General features: G+C 41.0%; 1 protein-coding gene across 15 annotated transcripts in view; it reads right to left on the reverse strand.

Moving 5' to 3' along the window:
* FER (FER tyrosine kinase) overlaps positions 1–9,193 on the reverse strand; it is a 479,416-nt gene extending 470,223 nt beyond the window's left edge. For 14 of the 15 annotated variants that reach the window (XM_044947250.1, XM_044947251.1, XM_044947254.1 and 11 more), the window contains exon 1: positions 9,070–9,193. The gene's annotated coding sequence lies outside the window, so the exon portion shown is untranslated. The remainder of the gene's footprint in view (positions 1–9,069) is intronic. The other variant, XM_044947249.2, reaches the window with a different exon arrangement.
* Between the last annotated feature and the right edge of the window lie 6,119 nt (positions 9,194–15,312).

Here is a 15,312-nt window from a genome sequence, read left to right on the forward strand (position 1 = left end):
CATTTCTGCATTATTTTTATAATGTAAGCTACTGTAAAGACATGTAATAGCAAGTGTCTCTAAGCAAAGCCACTTCAATCTTAGGGTAAATCAGATCCAAAATAATAATAGAACATCAGAACCTTAGAAAAAGGCCATCACCACAGACTAGCGACTATTCTGTTATAATTAATTGTAAAACTCAGAAAAGGACACCCAAATCGTAAGTGAGAATGCTATTATTTATGTTAGTATTTTAAGATATTTGTCAGAATGACATTAACTTGTAAACAGGAGCAGCTACTTAGAGTGAAATCTCTTTCAATATTATTGTTAAGTGTGAGAGAGAAGGGAAATGGGATAGAAATTATGAATATAAGACCCCTGACATTTTCAAAAAATCTAAAAACTATGAGAATTTTTGACAGAGCTTGAACATTAAATAATGATGTTTCACAAGTCAACTTTTGTTTCCCTAGAAGTACACTGATTCACATCCAGATTCATGGGACTCACCATTCCATTTTAAACATATTGAAAAATGTCTATCCTTTGGCTACGATCTACCACTTTCTTATGCCTATACTTTTCCTTCACTTCTAGCAGTTGTATTCCTTTTCAATAATTTTTTTTTTTTACAAAGCAGCAACGTTTTATCACTTGACGAAAGTTATTATACAGGATAACTTCAAACTGAGAACACAGTCAAGGTGACATGTGGACACTGGGCAGCTGGGTGGGGTCATGAATATCTCAGGATCTCACTTCCAATAAGAGGAAATTATTTCAGTAACACTTCAGATATTTCAACACGAACTCTAAGTCACTCCCAAGTGGATGAAATTGATGTTAAATCCAGGACTTCTAATGGTTCACTATATTTTAACGTTTATCATTTATATGAAAGACCTAAATTCAAATCCCAGGTATCACTTTATTGCAGAATCTCCTTGGATATGACCTAAGATTGGTTCCAGATCACAAAATGAAAATACAAGTTATCCAATCTACAAGGTTGTGATGAAAATCAAAACAAATGCATAGAAAAGTCTAACATTTTTAGCAAGTACTAAAGAAATGCCAATGCCCCTCACTCATAACAATATCTGAATCCATGCAATGTACTCAAAAACTTTTACAGACAGAAATTGCTTCTTACTTTGAGGTTAAAATGTTGAGGAGGGGATAAAGGGTTACGCATAAAAAGAATTATAATACAATATGTATGTGTGTGCGCGCATACTCGGTTGCTTCAGTCGTGTCCAACTCTCCGTAACCCTATGGACTGTAGCCTGCCAGGCAGGCTCCTCGGTCCATGGACAGGCAAGAATACTCCAGGCAAGAATAACAGAGTGGGCTGCCACTTCCTCCTCCAGGGGATCTTTCCGAACCAGAGCTCAAACTCATGTCTCCTGTATCTCCTGCATTGTAGACAGATTCTTTACCCACTGAGCTACCCGGGAAGCCCATATACATACATATACATACATACATACATGTACATAACTATTGGTAAGAGAAAGCAATCAGTCTCCTGCTTTGTAAAAAGCTATATTATATATAAGTCTAGATGAAAATTCTTATCCTTTGTCCAACATAATCATTTATAAATAATTGGGATAATGATTTATCAAGTTATTTGTCGTTAAAAATTACCTGAGACGACAGCATTGTTCCGTTCCCTTTAATTCCTCTTCTACTGGCAATTTATTCAACTTATAGAAAGCAAAGAGGCTTGACAAAGTGATGGTACTTAGAATATATGAATTTGGAACAAATTCAGGATGGATTAAAAAAAAATACAACAGTGACTGGATGAGAATCATTAGAAATTCCACCAGACACCACAAACTTCACACTAAAACAAACGAAAAGGTAGTGCTTACCATGTTTCTTTTGCTCCTACCAAAGCAAAATTTTCAATCCTCAATGAAAGTTAAAACGATGGCTAATCTGTATAATAATGTATGTAGAAAGCATGTGATTCTGAAGCAAATATAATTCAAGAGAAAGTCAGAATACTGTATAAACATTCTCATGAAGTAATCGTGTGGCTGCTAGGTGGCTACCGATGCATCTGTTGCCAAAACTGAATATTGGTAGAAAAGTCAAATGCAGTTTTGTTTGCAGAATGTGAAATTAACAAAAAGCCCGAACGCCTGACGGGAAAAGCTTGGGAAACCCTCCCAAGCTGAAGACATCCAGAGAGCAGAAGGGACACAAACTCCTGAGAGTCTGACTGCTGTCAAATATCACCAAGAAACAGCAGCGAGCAGCAAGCACCGCACTGACCGAGGACGAACTCTTCAACTCTGTGGCAGTGCAGCAAGCCAGAAACACTCTTCCAGTCCACAAACCCACAGACAAGAAAAGCCAAGTAGAAGAAACTTCGTATGTACACTAATAACGTAATGTAAAGTCATCCAGCCTTCATTTCAGAAGCAAAAAAAAAAAAAATTGTTTAACAACTTTGAGGACTGGAGTTCTGTTTACAGAATTATTAAGGGTCTGAAGGGATCACCTGAATTTTTCAATTAAATCTGACTGCATTTTATGAAGGTAATTATATCCTAGGTATGCAAAGATTTCAAGAAATACCACTTGCTAATGCCAAGAGTATAATGAATATAATTTTTCTAAATCTTACTTCAACTTATATATTACATATATTACTTCTATGTAGGATGAACTATTTAAGAGCAATTTCATCCACAAAATGTAATTTTAAAGAAATTTCTTCTGATTGAGAGAATGTAAAGAACATCATTTATACTAAACACCTAGAATATAAATATTCTATTAAGAGTTTCCCCTTTTCCTAAAACCATTTGTCCCACTTTGGAAATACATTTTCTGTAAGCAAAATAACTTATATTGGAAAACCAATTTCAATTTTTCTGTAGTAATATTATTTACTATAAAGACCATGGTGCTATTAGTCAAATATTTTTAAACGTTCATCATCAGTTACTCTTAAAAATGTAAGGCTCTTCAGTATCAATTACATAAAATTAGTCATCTCTTCTGTAGCATTACAAGACTGACATGGAAAAGTGAAGAGTACTCATTTCAGGAAAAGGCAGAAATAACTAGGGCCTCAATGACAGTACTACAAGGTGTGTCTCGAGGATTTGTTACTGATAACAGCTATTTGGCTTTTTTTAATGACCCACTTTCCTCAATAAGAGTAGATTCAAGTTTATCCCTATCGCAGTGTCATTCTCCATCACAAGATGGAATTACAGAGGGCATACTAGCAAACTACGTGTTAGAATATGTCACACGTGTACACATCTTGTACTGGGGTGGGGGAAAACATTGAGAATCACTGACTTAAACCACAAAATCTTTGTTTTCCTGCTGATGAGACAGTAAAGACTATTTAGTTCAAATCTTATCTCAATTCAGAGTTTGTCACAACACCCAAAAACTACAGGATGTCTGTGTATTTAATTATAATTGCATTATTTAAGAATCAAAATCCCACACTTTGAACACACATTTTGAAATAGGGATATATTGCTCCCTAAAAAATAATCCTATAGGAAATTGGAGGAGACATTTCTGTAGGAGACAGAAAACACTCAAGAGTTTTGTGTATTATTACATTTGAAAACAAAGTTTTAAACAGATTAAGTAAATGTAGTTTAAAGTGGTGGGGTGCATTAGTTAGAGATTTAAGAAGGTAACATTTTTCTGTACCACTTTTAGGCAAATATTTGTGGTTGGAAGGAATGTAGGGAAACCATCCAACAACAGATGATAATCTAATATGAAAGAAAAATAATTCAGGAATTCAGACAAACTGGACATATTTTGAGGTAAAAATCATTTAAGGTCAATTTCTGATTATCACTACTGAGATACAATAAGCCAAGAACTATTACAAAAAAAAAAAAAAAAAAACAGCTAATCTGAGATACTTCTATTATTTGGTTAGTACAAATGTAAATGTCTTTCAATTTCAGTCCATTTAATGTACATTACTTTAATTTCCAAAGTCTAAAACTTAGGGGCTCTTAGGATGGCAGAATAAACACAGTAACACCCGAAGAGGTAAAATGAAAACTACAGGGAAAGGGACTGCGTGCTCCCTAAATTTAAGCACTTTACCTCGACTGTCTCATTTCTTCTTCATAACAACCTTATGAGGCAATTTTATTAATATCATCCCCATTTTACAGATGAAGAAACTATGACTTACAACAAGGACTTTTGTATAGTACACGGAACTCTGTTCACTGTTAAGTGGCAGCCTGGATGAAGGGGACTTTGGGGGAGAATGGATACATGTATATACATGGCTGAGTTCCTTTAGGGTCACTGGAAACTCACAACATTGCTGATCAGCGATATCCCAATACAGAACCAAAAAGTTAAAAAAAAAAAAAAAAGAAACTATGGTTTAAAGAGGTTTTTAAAAACCTGCTCAAGATCCCACAAAAGAAAATCCTAATTTCTGACTGAAACCCAGATTATCTGGCTCCAAAATAAAAAGAATTTTCTTTTCACTATACCCTGCAATCTCACAAGAAACACATACATTGAACTTTACAGTCTTTTAATCAAAACCTTCTGAAGGAAGAGGCAATATTAAGCTTATAGTGAGCAGTGGTAACTTATAAGGCTAAAAATTAGTCATAGTTTGTATAAATTAATATTTAGGAAATAAATTATTAAATTAATATTTAGGAAATAATTCCAAGTTATGCATGACATTAAATTTTTAAAAGCTGAACATGAAGTATCTCTCCAAAAGAGAAAAATCCAAAAATTTCTGTAGACAGGCAGCAAGTAAACGTCATCTTACTTAGACAAAACGTGAAAGGCTTCATACTTTGTCAGTTATACAGCAGTCTCATAAGGTTAACTAGGACTATATTTATACTTAAGAAAAAAGAAAAAGTGGGTAATTGCTTGGGTCTGATTCTTTTGTTCTGACTCTATTCTGTTCTCTATTGATTCTTTTCCATTTTTCCTCCAGATCTTGGAGCCCTCTTCTAATTTAGGCTAACTGAGTCTCAAGTTCAGGAACTCCTCCAAGTTTAGATGTAAGTGCTGACATTCTGCAATGAAGACCATAAAACTGCAAAGATTGGTCGAGTGTTACAGAAGAAACAAGAGCTTCAGTTATTTTCCAAAACATTAACTATCATGGAATTACTTTTCTTCTGTAGTTTTCTGATTTGATTTTAAAGCACTTAACTTTCATAATAAAAAAAATGGGTGAAAGAGATGGAAGGGAAGATTTGGAGCTTTGATTAAAAAACATCTATTTTATTCTTTCAAAAGTTCCAGAACTATGCCCTGCTTGTTCCCTTTTATTTCCCAATGGCATGGCATGAAAAATTAACCATATGTAAGCATGCCAACTGGTTCCAAATAGGAAAAGGAGGACGTCGAGGCTGTATATTGTCACCCTGCTTATTTAACTTATATGCAGAGTACATCATGAGAAACGCTGGGCTGGAAGAAGCACAAGCTGGAAATCAAGATTGCCGGGAGAAATATCAATAACCTCAGATATGCAGATGACACCACCCTTATGGCAGAAAGTGAAGAGGAACTAAAAAGCCTCTTGATGAAACTGAAAGTGGAGAGTGAAAAAGTTGGCTTAAAGCTCAACATTCAGAAAATGAAGATGATGGCATCTGGTCCCATCACTTCATGGGAAATAGATGGGGAAACAGTGGAAACAGTGTCAGACTTTATTTTGGGGGGCTCCAAAATCACTGCAGATGGTGATAGCAGCCATGAAATTAAAAGTCACTTACTCCTTGGAAGGAAAGTTATGACCAACCTGGATAGCATATTGAAAAGCAGAGACATTACTTTGCCAACAAAGATCCGTCTAGTCAAGGCTATGGTTTTTCCTGTGGTCATGTATGGATGTGAGAGTTGGACTGTGAAGAAAGCTGAGTGCCGAAGAATTAAGCTTTTGAACTGTGGTGTTGGAGAAGACTCTTGAGAGTCCCTTGGACTGCAAGGAGATCCAACCAGTCCATTCTAAAGGAGATCGGTCCTGGGTGTTCATTAGAAGGACTGATGCTAAAGCTGAAACTCCAATACTTTGGCCACCTCATTCGAAGAGTTGACTCATTGGAAAAGACCCTGATGCTGGGAGGGATTGGGGACAGGAGGAGAAGGGGAAGACAGAGGCTGAGATGGCTGGATGTCATCACTGACTCGATGGATATGAGTTGGCTGAACTCCAGGAGTTGGTGATGGACAGGGAGGCCTGGCGTGCTGCGATTCATGGGGTCACAAAGAGCCGGACACAACTGAGCGACTGAACTGAACTGAAGCGTGCCAAAGTCAAATGACATATGAAAAAATAATGAGGCAATCCAAAGATCTATACATTCTGAGGCACAACTCAATTTCAATATTTAAGAATAAAATATTGTTAAGTATGAAAAACAGATTTGGGGCATACTAAAATTGAAATACTTTAGCCACGTGATGTGAACAACCGAGTCACTGGAAAAGACCCTGATGCTGGGAAAGACTGAAGGCAAAAGGAGAAGGTGGCAGAGGATGAGATGTCTGGTTAGCATCACAAATTCAATGATCACAAACTTCGGCAAACTCCAGGAGACAGTGAGGGACAAGGAAGCCTGGTGTGCTGCAGTCCATGGGGTTGCAAAGAGGAGTCAGGCACAACTTAGCAACTTATCAACAACAACAAAAAAAACTGAAAAGCAGGATTTACATACTTAAAGGGCAGGAATTTCCTAAGTATGGGAAAATTATAAATATAATATACACATGCATGAATTTATATCCATTTCTTATTTTTTATCATAAATTGAAGTTTCGTATTAAAATATTCCTTTAGCATCACCATGAAATAACACGCAAGATAGCTTTGATTCCTACCAAAATTAACTTCAATCTCTCTAAATTAGTTCCTTTTCCATGGAAAAGTTATATTTAAAAAGTTCATGTTCGTAAGCTTTCTTTTTCCACTACAAAAACATTCTTATTCCAAAACAACATACATACGGATGATTCAATTTATTAAGTATGTTACCAAAACAGTGCATAGATGATAGTCCCTTCGACTCATCTGCAAAACATGCTCGTTTAAAAATCAAGTACAAAAGTATAATCTATTAACACAAGTCCAATTTCAAAACAAAACTTTTATTTGTATAACAAGTTCATTAGATTTCCTTTTTTTTTCTGATTACCAAAACACAATTAACTTAAGGCCTTGATTTTACAAAGATGATGACTGCTTTATAATGGTCTCACAGAATTCAATTACTATGGTTTTTATAAACACTATTTCCATCTACAAACGGAAATAAGCACTTGACAATATTTTGGTATAATACATATTTATTCTGGTTTTCAAAGTTGATCATTTCAGTTCTTCTGTTCCTTAGTATATACCATTTAACAGCTGTTCCTATTATTGTTGTGTAGTTGGTGAGTATTCACCAGCAACTGAACTTGCCTGTATTGTTTGAAATTTTTCAACGTGAAATATTGGAAGGGGAAAAAGGCAAACGTGAAATGTTCACAGATCACAGTTATAGCTACATTAATAGTTGAAGATGAAATGAAAAGGGCAGGTCTACCAAAAGCCTGACTTATTTATTCAACTACTTACATCAAACTTTGAAATAGTGTAGAAGCTGCATTAACCCGACCCCAAATAATTTTACATGGTATATATTTAATGAAGAGAAACAGATCTTCTGCAAAGGTCTTTCATGGAAGAAACTGGAAATAGGTTTCCAAGTATGCCTATGTACTCCCTTTGAAAACAGTTCTCTTGGCTCAAGAGAACTAGCAGAAACGACGACCCAGATGACAAAGCACACACTGTCTTCCTTTGCGTTGACTGACAAAACGCCTGGCTCTTCACGTGTCTGTTTTCCTAAAGCCCACACAGGTGGATACAGCAGGACGACAGCACTGCTCAGCCCAAGAACCACACTTTGCAAAATTCAAGTCCCCATTCCGTAAGCTGAAACATGCTTTCTAGTCTTTATTCACTGAAATAGTTTTGGTCTATTCTTACTGATTTTTCTATTAGACTTTTTACATCGCTGACTCCATTTGCCAATTTAGTATTTTAAAACATCTGGAGAAAGAGAAAAAAAATAGCACCACACCTTTAGAGTAATTTATGTCAAACCGATAGTGGGGCCGCTACGAATATATATACAGTGGCTTCCGAATTTAAAAGATTAAGGCTTTTTAACCCTAAGGCAAACGAAAACGAAAGTGCCAGCCTTATGAAATTAACACACGGTGGGCTGCACTGCACTGCCTATCAAAATCATAAATGCACAAAAGTAAAAAGCCACGGCTTCACAGTTAATTTGTGCAAAACGTAGCACCCTACCAACACCAACCCAGGTAGCGTGTTTCGGAAGGTGGAACCTGAATGTGGGAGACGAAGCATAGAGCTGGCCCCAGGTGCCTCCAGACACCTCCCCAGCCCTAATCGGCAAGGAGGGAGCGGACCCGGCGGAGCCAGCTTCGCACCTCGTCCGCCCCCCGAGGGCCACTGCGGGCCGCGGCGGGGGAGGGGGGGGGTGAGGCGTGGACGCTGGGGGTCAGGGGTGACAGGGCGAGCTGGGGGCGGGCGGAGCGGCTCTGAGAAGCCGCGGCGCCAGGACGGGCCGAAGGTTCCGCGGAGACCAGGGGGTGCGGGCGCGATGGGCGGCGCCCGCGCTGCCCCGGCACCGCCCCGCACCGCGCAGCCCCCGCACCCGGCGAGCGGGCGGGGCCGCCGGGCCGCCTCACCCCGCCGCCTCAGCCCCGCGGCGCAGGCACGCGCCCCCTCAGCGTCCAGTCGCGGGCGGTGAGGAGCGCGGGCCTCGCCCAGTCAGGCGGGCGGCCGGCCCGAGCCCCGAGCAGGGGCGCGCCGCCGCGGGCGCGGGACACCGCGGAGACCCAGCCGCCGGGAGCGGGAGGCGGCGGCGGCTGAGGGCGGGGACGGAGCCCCGGGCGCCCTTCGGCGGGCGCGGAGCGTGGCCCAGGCTCTCTGCCGGCCTCCCCCGCTCCCCACCCCACCTCCCCGCGTTGCCCTAGGCAACAGCGCCCGCCGCGGGCGGCGCGGAACTCACCTACCTAGAACCTGACAAGCGGGAGCCCCTCGGACGCGGGAGCCCGTCGCCACCCCGCGTCACGGGGCCGCCCCAGCCAATGGGCGCAGCCGTCACGGGCCCTCGCTGCCAATCCGGCGGCGCTCCGGTCTCCGGGCGCCCGCGAGCTGCCGGCCAATGGGCGCCGGCCGGGGGCGGGCGCTGCCGTCCGACCCCGGCCCTCCCCCACCAGCTCCCGGGGGGCGGGGCGCGGCCCGGGCTCCAGGCCCGCCAGGCGGGCTGCGGGCGGCGGCCGGCGTCGTCACAGGAAGCTTGGGGAGGCTCGCCCGCCCGCGCCGGGAAGCGGCCGGGCCGGGGGCGATAAGCCGGGGCCGCCTGGAAGGGCCTGCCCGACGGCTGGACGGCCGGGAGGGAATTCAGGGCCTGGGGCGGGGGCGTGACTAAAACGCTAAGGGCGCCCGCGGGCGACGCCGGGCACTGAAGTCGGCTTTGAGGGCGCGGACCCTCCACCCGGAGTGCGCGCGTGTCGCTCCTTCTCTTCGTGTATCTTACATGGAGATGTTGTAGCCTTCATTCTCTTCAACTAGCTTTCGGCTGGAATTGCCGTAAAGACGGGAGCTCCTTCTCATTCCTGTAATTCCCAGTACCTGAGACCCTCTTTTTAAAAAGGCAAGACACGAGGCGCTATAGTTGTGACCAGTGCAGTCAGTTCAGCTCAATTCAGTCGCTCAGTCGTGTCCGACTCTCTGCGACCCCGTGGACTGCAGCACACCAGGCCGCCCTGTCCATCCATCACCAACTCCCGGAGTTCACTCAAACTCATGTCCATCCAGTCAGTGATGCCATCCAACCATCTCATCCTCTGTCGTCCCCTTCTCCTCCTGCCCTCAATCTTTCCCAGCATCAGGGTCTTTTCAAATGAGTCAGCTCTTCACATCAGGCGGCTAAAGTATTGGAGTTTCAGCTTCAGCAGCTGTCCTTCCAATGAACATTCAGGACTGATCTTTAGCATGGACTGGTTGGATCTCCTTGCAGTCCAAGGGACTCTCAAGAGTCTTCTCCAACACCACAGTTCAAAAGCATCAATTCCCCAGTGCTCAGCTTTCTTGATAGTTCAACTCTCACGTCCATACATGACCACTGAAAAAAAACACAGCCTTCATTAGATGGACCTTTGTTGGCAAAGTAATGTCTGCTTTTTAATATACTATCTAGGTTGGTCAAAGCTTTTCTTCCAAGGAGCAAGCATCTTTTAATTTCATGGCTGCAATCACCATCTGCAGTGATTTTGGAGCCAAAAAAAATAAAGTCAGCCACTGTTTCCCCATCTGTTTCCCATGCAGTGATGGGACTAGATGCCATGATCTTAGTATTCTGAATGTTGAGCTTTAAGCCAACTTTTTCACTCTCCTCTTTTACTTTCATCAAGAAGCTATTTAGTTCTTCACTTCGTGCCATCAGGGTGGTGTCATCTGCATATCTCAGATTATTGATATTTCTCCTGACAATCTTGATTCCAATTTGTGCTTCATCCAGCACATAATTTCGCATGATATACTCCACATAAAAGTTAAATAAGCAGGGTGAAAAAATACAGCCTTGACGTACTCCCTTCCCGATTTGGAAACAGTCTGCTGTTCCATGTCCAGTTCTAACTGTTGCTTCTTGACCTGCCTACAGATTTCTCAGGAGGGAGGTCAGGTGGTCTGGTATTCCCATCTCTTGAAGTATTTTCCACAGTTTGTTGTGATCCACACAGTCAAAGGCTTTAGTGTTGTCAATAAAGCAGAAGTAGATGTTTTTCTGGAACTCGCTTGCTTTTTGTATAATCCAGTGGATGTTGGCAATTTGATCTCTGGTTCCTCTGCCTTTTCTAAATCCAGTTTGAACATCTGAAATTTCACTGTTCATGTACTGTTGACGCCTGGCCTGGAGAATTTTGAGCATTACTTTGCTAATATGTGAGATGAGAGCAATTGTGCGGTAGTTTGAGCATTCTTTGGCATTGCCTTTCCTTGGGATTGGAATGAAAACTGACCTTTTCCAGTCCTGTGGTCAGGACTGGAAAATTTGCTGGCATATTGAGTGCAGCACTTTCACAGCATCATCTTTTAGGATTTGAAATACGTCAACTAGAATTCCATCACCTCCACTAGCTTTGTTCGTAGTGATACTTCGTTCAGCCCTCTTGACTTAGCATTCCAGGATGTCTGGCTCTAGGTGAGTGATCATACCATCGTGATTATCTGAGTTGTAAAGACCTTTTTTGTATAGTTCTCCTGTGTATTCTTGCCACCTCTTCTTAATATTTTCTGCTTCTGTTAGGTCCATACCATTTCTGTCCTTTATCGAGCCCATCTTTGCATGAAATGTTCCCTTGGTATCTCTAATTTTCTTGAAGAGATCTCTAATCTTCCCCCATTGTATTTTTTCCCTCTATTTCTTTGCATCGATCACTGAGAAAGGCTTTCTTATCTCTCCTTTCTATTCTTTGGAACTCTGCATTCAGTTGGGTATATCTTTCCTTCTCTCCTTTGCCTTTTGCTTCTCTTCTTTTCACAGCTATTTTTAAGGCCTCCTTGGAACAACAGACTGGTTCCAAATAGGAAAAGGAGTATGTCAAGACTGTATATTGTCACCCTGTTTATGTAACTTCTATGCAGAGTACATCATGAGAAACACTGGGCTGGAAGAAACACAAGCTGGAATCAAGATTGCCAGGAGAAATATCAATAACCTCAGATATGCAGATGACACCACCCTTATGGCAGAAAGTGAAGAGGAACTAAAAAGCCTTTTGATGAAAGTGAAAGTGGAGAGTGAAAAAGTTGGCTTAAAGCTCAACATTCAGAAAACGAAGATCATGGCATCCGGTCCCATCACTTCATGGGAAATAGATGGGGAAACAGTGGAAACAGTGTCAGACTTCATTTTTGGGGGCTCCAAAATCACTGCAGATGGTGACTGCAGCCATGAAATTAAAAGACGCTTACTCCTTGGAAGGAAAGTTATGACCAACCTAGATAGCATATTCAAAAGCAGAGACATTACTTTGCCAACAAAGATCCGTCTAGTCAAGGCTATGGTTTTTCCAGTGGTCATGTAAGGATGTGAGAGTTGGACTGTGAAGAAGGCTGAGCGCCGAAGAATTGATGCTTTTGAACTGTGGTGTTGGAGAAGACTCTTGAGAGTCCCTTGGACTGCAAGGAGATCCAACCAGTCCATTCTGAAGGAGATCAGCCCTGGGATTTCTTTGGAAGGAATGATGCTAAAGCTGAAACTCCAGTACTTTGGCCACCTCATTCGAAGAGTTGACTCATTGGAAAAGACTCTGATGCTGGGAGGGATTGGGGGCAAGAGGAGAAGGGGACGACAGAGGATGAGATGGCTGGATGGCATCACTGACTCAGTGGACGTGAGTCTGAGTGAACTCTGGGAGTTGGTGATGGACAGGGAGGCCTGGCGTGCTGTGATTCATGGGGTCGCAAAGAGTCAGACACGACTGAGCAACTGATCTGATCTGGTCTAGACAACCATTTTGCCTTTTTGCCTTTCTTTTTCTTGGGGATGGTCTTGATCCCTGTCTCCTGTACAATGTACAATGTAACCTCCATCCATAGTTCATCAGGCACTCTGTCTATCAGATCTAGTCCTTTAAATCTATTTCTCACCTCCACTGTATAATCATAAGGGATTTGATTTAGGTCATACCTGAATAGTCTCATGGTTTTCGCTACTTTTTTCAATTTAAGTCTGAATTTGGCAATAAGAAGTTCATGAGCTGAACCACAGTCAGCTCCCGGTCTTGTTTTTGCTGACCGTAGAGAGCTTCTTCATCTTTGGCTGCAAAGAATATAATCAATCTGATTTCGGCATTGACCATCTGGTGATGTCTCTGTATACAGTCTTCTATTGTATTGTTAGAAGAGGGTGTTTGCTATGATCAGTGCATTCTCTTGACAAAACTCTATTAGCCTTTGCCCTGCTTCATTCTGTACTCCAAGGCCAAATTTGCCCATTGCTCCTGGTATTTCTTGACTTCCTACTTTTGCATTCCAGTCCCCTGTAATGAAAAGGACATCTTTTTTGGGTGTTATATCTAGAAGGTCTTCATAGAACCATTCACCTTCAGCTTGTTCAGCACACTGGCCAGGGCATAGACTTGGATTTCTGTGAGAGTGAGTGTGATGGATGCTGTTAAAAAATATACAGCAGTTCTGTGAGTGGTTCCATGTTGTAAGTTCTCACCTCTTCCAGAATCTGGAATGAGGGAAGAACTAAAGCTGGTTTGCTCCGGCTCTGAGGCGCCCTTCCCCAAAAGAACTTAGTGGAAAATGAGTAATTGGAGCTGCACAAAGACACCTGGGTGATCTGTAACTGTGTGACAGGTGTTATTAGTCACTGTTCCAGGGTGTGTTTCTGTGACCGACTCTTTAAAGCATTGTGTAGTAACACTGCATTGGCTGGACCACATTCTTTTTCTGGAGCAAATTTTAAGATCAACCCAAACTCCACCTCCCCCTCCAAAATTTGTGTATTACATGGGAACCAGAGAACAGTGAATAATTAATTCATAGTTGATCACTTCTAAATAGTTCCTTATTTTACTGTAATGAACAGCCCTATACATAGAAAAACAAATTTTAGACTTTACATGTATACTCTGTTAAGAAACCAAAATGTGCTGTGAAGACAAAAAAAAAAATTTTTTTTCTATTGTCTTTTGGGGGTTTTGTTTATTTGTATTTTTTCAAAACTAAAAGAGCTTTTATTCTTAAATTTTTCTATATTTGAGAAAGGTTAAGCAAAATTATGAAGGTTAGACATAACCAATTAGAATCAAAATGTAAAGACAGAAACTTTTAAAAAGTTGCTTAATTCACCCTACTGAAGCTAGAAGGTATTTCCCTTTCTTAGAATATTTGCCTTAGAAAATTGGTAATTGTTGTATGCTTTTTCATCGTTTTGAAATGTATACAAATTATTTTGAAGACTGGATAGGTCTTAGTCATTTTTTTTTGTTAGCTTTATATCCCAGAAATGTCTTTATTAAGGACCTGGGACCTCTCTCTTTGAAACGCAAATATCAAGAAAAATAGTGCCAATGAATGGGTAAAGATGTTGTGGTATACATACATATACAGGATAGAATATTATTCGGCCTAAAAAAAAATGAAATCTTACCATTTCCACAACATGGATAGACCTTGAGGGCATTATGCTTAGTGAAATAAAACAGAGAAGTACAAATGCCGTGTAATCTCCCTTACACGTGGAGTTAAAAAGTAAAGAACTCATAGATCACAGATACAGAAAACAGAATGGGTGGTTGGAAGAGGCAAGGGGTGAGAGGCGGGTGAAATGTGTGAAAGTGGTCAAAAGGTAGAAACTTCCAGATATAAAATGAATAATGGGGATGTAATAGACATCATGATGACTGCAGTTAATAATACTGTATTGTATATTTGAAAGTTGCTAAAAAAAAGTAGATCTTAAAAAGTTCTCTTCATAAGAAAAAACTTGTGTAATACATAATGGCTGTTAACTGCACTTACTGCGGTGATCACTTAAAAATATACACAAATAAGGCACTGTGCTGTGCGTCTCAAGCTAGTGTGACAGTTACACCCCAGCTAAACAGATGGGAGAGAGAGCTATGGCACCGCTCTCCCAGCTTCTGTGGGATGCTAGGAGCCAACATTCTTGGGCAAATTTTCCCAAATTGCAAAACTACCTTCTGTCATAAAAATGAAACATTTGTTTTTCCTGTGGATGATGCTTATTAGCTAACACTGATGGTCATCCCAATTATGAAATAAAGGTAAGATGAATTATATGTGCCTTGTTATCAAGGCCTAGTACTTGATGACTAGTTATTGTTTAACTTGGAAACGTAAGTAATAGGTTGTATCTGCTGGGCTGTGTAAAAGGATGCCTGCTGTCTTTGCAGTCTCTTTGTGGATTGCCTGCATTGCCCATCACATTCTGGTCTAATGCTTATTCAATAAGAAAAGTGTTTTATTTCTCCACTACCTTTGTGGAGAGAATTTCTGGGTCAGGAGAACATTTTGTTTTTAATTATATTCTCCCCAAAATACCTATGCCCGAAATATTGAGACTATAAGTTAAAGAAAGTAATTAGTTTCTAGTTTTTTATTTATTCTTGAAAATGATGTCACATTGGGTAATAACATCACCGAAACTAAAGATAACATTTTAATACAGTCAGAAATAATCAAATTAATGTTTGGTGTGTATTTTGTGATGA

This window comes from Bubalus bubalis, chromosome 9 (genome assembly GCF_019923935.1).
Source record: "Bubalus bubalis isolate 160015118507 breed Murrah chromosome 9, NDDB_SH_1, whole genome shotgun sequence".
In the NCBI taxonomy this organism is placed as follows: domain Eukaryota; kingdom Metazoa; phylum Chordata; class Mammalia; order Artiodactyla; family Bovidae; genus Bubalus; species Bubalus bubalis.